Raw genomic sequence first — 6000 nt, forward strand, 5'->3', positions numbered from 1 at the left:
TAACGTACCAGATATGTACCAATATATAACTAATGTACCAGATATGTACCCATACATATAACTAATGTACCATATATGTACCAATATATAACTAACATACCAGATATGTCCCAATATATAACTAACGCACCAGATATGTACCAATATATAACTAACGTACCATATATGTACCAATATATAACTAACATACCAGATATGTCCCAATATATAACTAACGTACCAGATATGTACCAATATATAACTAATGCACCAGATATGTACCAATATATAACTAATGTACCAGATATGTACCCATGCATAACTAACGTACCAGATATGTACCCATACATAACTCACGTACCAGATATATACCTATACATAAGTAACGTACCAGATATGTACCAATATATAACTAATGTACAAATATATAACTAACGTACCAGATATGTACCAATATATAACTAACGTACCAGATATGTACCAATATATAAATAACGTACCAGATATGTACTAATATATAACTAACGTACCAGATATGTACCAATATATAACTAACGTACCAGATATGTACCAATATATAACTAACGTACCAGATATGTACCAATATATAACTAACGTACCAGATATGTAACAACATATAACTAACGTACCATTTATGTATCAATATATAACTAACGTACCAGATATGTACCAGTATATAACTAACGTACCATATATGTACCCATACATAACTAACGTACCAGATATGTCCCAATATATAACTAACGTACCAGATATGTACCAATATATAACTAATGCACCAGATATGTACCAATATATAACTAACGTACCAGATATGTACCAATATATAACTAATGTACCAGATATGTACCCATGCATAACTAACGTACCAGATATGTACCCATACATAACTAACGTACCAGATATGTACTTATACATAGCTAACATACCAGATATGTACCAATATATAACTAACGTACCAGATATGTACCAATATATAACTAATATACCAGATATATACCAATATATAACTAATGTACCAGATATGTACCAATATATAACTAATGTAACCAGATATGTACCAATACATAACTAACGTACCAGATATGTACCAATATATATATATATAACGTACCAGATATGTACCAATATATAACTAACGTACCAGATATGTACCAATATATAACTAACGTACCAGAAATGTACAAATATAAAACTAACGTACCAGATATGTACCAATATATAACTAACGTACCAGATATGTACCAATGTATAACTAACGTACCAGATATGTACCAATATATAACTAACGTACCAGATATGTACCAATATATAACTAACGTACCAGATATGTACTAATATATAACTAACGTACCAGATATGTACTAATATATAACTAACGTACCAGATATGTACCAATATATAACTAACGTACCAGATATGTACCAATATATAACTAACGTACCAGATATGTACCCATCTATAACTAACGTACCAGATATGTACCAATATATAACTAACGTACCAGATATGTACCAATATATAACTAACGTACCAGATATGTACCAATATATAACTAACGTACCAGATATGTACTAATACATAACTAATGTACCAGATATGTACTAACATATTTTAAAAGACAAAAGATTGACTTAAGCTCCCTAGTTTTCTGATGCTATAAAAGATCTTTAAGTCTGACCTTCATTGACCTTGATCAAAATCTAAAATCTAGTATTTCCTGTTAGGAAATGTAGTTTTTTTCTAAATACAAAATGATGTGGAACATTTTGGATGCCCTTCCGTCTGCCATTGCTCATCAAGTGTTCTGCAGTATAGGTATCGGAGCAAAGCTTCCACATCGTGACGTATACAATCGGGAAATGTTTCTAATCATACAAATAACGTAACGTACATGTAGCGTGATGATCTATGTGTTCAGAAGTCAGTAAATCACGATGGTAGAAAAAACAAATACTGTTTAATGTACCGTGTGAGAGACGTTATTGTCTATAAACAACAATAAATTTACCACTGAATATTAGTAAGATAGATGTCAGTTTCGTCATCAATGGCAGTCTGCGAACAGTTCAAACCGTTTGATCCTTCAATCAATAAGCGTTTTTTGTCTCCATTTGTGAGTATTCTTTACTTAAAATGGCCATTTATATCTTTATCACATGCCCGGGCCCCCGGGGTATCCGCGCCGTGTGTGTACGACTGTTGTTCGAACACTTGTAATAGACAACTCTGTCAATACATCACGCGGTACGAGAATGACCATAACTGTCAATCCGGACTGTGATATAATATCAGGTAAGGTGTGATTAACAGCGCGTCGCGTCGCACCTTACACACCTGTAAAAAAACCTACCTGGTAGACAATACCTGTTAATTATTTTATGAATGAAACGAGACAACAAAGAAAACAAAGCATCACGTGTCTGTATTTGATATAAGTACAACTTGGAATAACCCCGTGTCCAATATTTCTATAGATATTGTTAATTTCAAAGAAAATTGATATAGACTAACATTGGTTTAAGGTTTTATGTTATTATTTCATTAATGATGATAATTTATCTCTAAGTTTACCATTTTGATATCATATGTTATCAATGGTCTTTACGTATAACATTTAACTTCCTATAATACCAATGGTTACTTAGTTTACCATTTTAATATGTTCAATGGTTTCTAAGTTTAATATCTTATAGAATCAATGGTTTCTAAGTTTGATATTTCAAAATCTTTTAGTGAAAATGGCCTCTAAATTTGTCATATATTTCAATGTATTTGTTATTCAATGAGTTCTAAGCATACATAACGACATCAAGACAGTTTAGAAATATTCTTTACATTAAGAATCTTTAAAGATCCGTCAAGGGTCCGTAAGATATCTCAATACAGTTTTGCAGTTTCTAAGTTATTTTTAAAAAATCACATCATTTAGTGTTAACGGTTCCTAGTCTTGATTCACATATCATAGTGTCACTAACTTCAAATATATTTAATCTCAACTCAGTATTACTTTCATAGTTTGTTACACATAACAATATGTCCAAAAGTATCGGTGGTTCAGTGTGTTTGAGTAGAAGTGTTTCGTTGCAGTAACACAAACACAATTAACCTGATAGTCATTTAATATTTGATTACATAAAATTACATAGATCTTATCATATATACATTTGAATAAAACACCAATGAACCAATTCATTAAAACACCGAAAATTATATAAAATATGTTTAAAAAACTTAAATGAAACAAAAAATCTGGATAAATCCAGATATCTACTACAATTACAGATGCATTGAAAACCAGAAAAAAAATACTGAATTTGATCAATATTAGAATAAAATTATTAATTAAAAAATATTTAAGTTTATATAATTATATTTACCTCTATTGTTTCCAAATTGGTGTCTTGATTAATAATCCAACCTTCTAAAACACGAATGGCCGCTTCCTCGTCCAGAATTACGATGCAATGAACGGGAGGGTGAGCAGCCAATTCGTGGACGATAGTTGTCGCTACGGACCACTTAATGGACTGTCACGCGGGTCGGTTCGGATGACAGGTGCTCGGAATCATGACATTTCCCCACTGTGAATGACAACAGTGGTCAGTAGCTGACGGGATAGCGGCTATTTCACACACATTTCTATGTAACCTACAACGCCAATCTTACTGGAATGTTAGTATACACTACATATATAGGCAGACATACAATTTCATTAGTATTTTATTAATATCAAGGTCCACTACAATTGTTTTATGGGTATGAATGCATGGCTAATGCTTAGGTTGGCGTCTATTTCTGCTTCTTGTTCCATATTTCTGGACATATTACAAATATTTTATTGTACTCTATTACGACAATACATTCGCTTTTTGTATGTTGCGTAGTGATCGCTGTTTTGACTTAATGATCTTCAACGGCATGACCTTTCCAAGGAAAAAGCGTACCCATAAAAAATACCAACATGTAAGCGAAATCGTAATAACAACTCCATATTGATAAAAACAATGGCCAAATTTGAATAAAATATGAATTTATACATACACTTTAACAACAGTGGAAGGAAAGGCCAGTATTTCTGGTTAGCACTGGTTATAATAACGGCCATTCAGTCGGTCAAAACCTGGATGATTATATCTACAGAACAATAATTAATGTCCAACTGTTTTATTTAAATTTCACATGCTTCAACACGATTGACGGAGCGTTAACTGCATTTCATTATTCTTTACTTATAAACCTTTGTGAACTTTACTGCATTTATTTTTTAGTATATATTCTTTAACACAAACGTTAGAGTATTTAATCGTGTTGCTCTTCAAACGAGTTATGTATTGATAATTGGGAGATCCACTAAACGACTCATAAGAACTTAACTTTGGATCAGAACTCATAAATAAATATTCTACTCTTGGAAATTTCAACCTTCGTACGATCTGTCTGATTTGAAGATCCTAATAACTGAAAGAATGATTTGCAAAAGGTGCTTTCAACAAGATTTTGCGTCTTTGAGGTAGAGAAATCACTAGACGACCTTGTTTCCAAAAGATTGGTCCAGACATTCCGAACGTCATACTGAGATGTATTTGTAAACCTAAGTAACTGCCATACACAGAAATTGTGAATAATAAAATAAAGTCATTTTTAATTATAAATTGTAATTGCATCTAATACTTTTTTTTTTGTCCTTCGATGACTCGTCAGTGGTGGTAGGGGCCAAAAATAACTTAGAGTACTGACATGAAAACGAGACCATAATTCTAACACAAATTTGATAAAACGAAGGCAAAATATAAACAAAAAAGATGGATTTGAATGGAGACTCTTGAAAAAGTACAAGGATAATAGGACCAGGTGTTCCGAAATGGTCGGCGTCTTGTGGTCCTCCTGGGGATTGGTTAGTGTGGAATTATTTATTCTTCAAATTTTTGATTTATATGACAAAACTTGCGGCTTATATTTCCAATCTCTAGATTTGTGTTGTAAATAAAACTGTCTATATTTCTATATTTTGCATCATGGGTTTCTGATATAATCGCTGACCAAAGTAAATTGTTAAGGCAATAGTAGCAAAGAAGATGAGATGTTGCAGCCATTACTTATTGTCTGATATTGTGTGTTGTCTTAAACCCTACAACTAAAATGTGATCTGGGGAAAATCTTCACAAGACAACAGTCGATGTAAGAATTCAGTTACAGACAATTCCTTATATATAAATATAGTAGTTATCGGATCCCCTTTCAGTAGGGTATATATTTGTATTTCCTTATGCGATATCAAGTCAGACGTGTTTCATGTCGTCGTGCGTGACCTAGATTTGTATGGCGGGTGTCGCCGTGACCTAGATTTGTATGGCGGGTGTCGCCGTGACCTAGATTTGCATGGCGGGTGTCGCCGTGACCTAGATTTGTATGGCGGGTATCGTCGTGACCTATATTTGTATGGCGGGTGACCTATATTTGTATGGCGGGTTTCGCGCCGTGACCTAGATTTGTATGGCGGGTGTCGCCGTGACCTAGATTTGTAGGGGGGGGGGGGGGGGCGGGGTCGTCGAGGAAGCAGAAGACGCTTGCTCTTCTGGTGCACTTTGTCTTACCATCACTGTATCTTTTATGAGTTTCCATGAAATTTTATATTTTTGTTTACACTTCGCTCTCGTATGATTGGTTTTGGGCTTGAATGATTGTTTCGTTATAATGTCTGTATTCTTTGTTCATCAGAAAAGATTTTCTTATATTCTGGTGTAAATGATTTTATCACTTGATAATGTATTATTCAGCGGGTATTCCCGTGACATATTTCCGCGTAGTAACTTGTGTAGTATGACGTATAAAAAAAAGGATCACATGACGTCATAACTTACCAATAAATATCGTATGGTGTCTGAATATATCAAACGTAGATGACTTCAAGGATCGACACACAAAAAGGCGTATTTTCAGCTATATTTTTATAATTTAAAAAAATGAGAGTCATGGGAGGTCCTCATAATAAACGAA

The 6000-nt window shown here is 33.3% G+C and overlaps 1 protein-coding gene across 2 annotated transcripts in view; it reads right to left on the reverse strand.

The window, feature by feature from the left end:
* LOC117322070 overlaps positions 1 to 3608 on the reverse strand; it is a 30117-nt gene extending 26509 nt beyond the window's left edge. The window contains exon 1 of one of the 2 annotated variants that reach the window (XM_033876809.1): positions 3381 to 3608. The gene's annotated coding sequence lies outside the window, so the exon portion shown is untranslated. The remainder of the gene's footprint in view (positions 1 to 3380) is intronic. The other variant, XM_033876810.1, reaches the window with a different exon arrangement.
* Positions 3609 to 6000: the final 2392 nt, after the last annotated feature.

The sequence above is a fragment of the Pecten maximus genome, chromosome 2, assembly GCF_902652985.1.
Source record: "Pecten maximus chromosome 2, xPecMax1.1, whole genome shotgun sequence".
Lineage (NCBI taxonomy): Eukaryota > Metazoa > Mollusca > Bivalvia > Pectinida > Pectinidae > Pecten > Pecten maximus.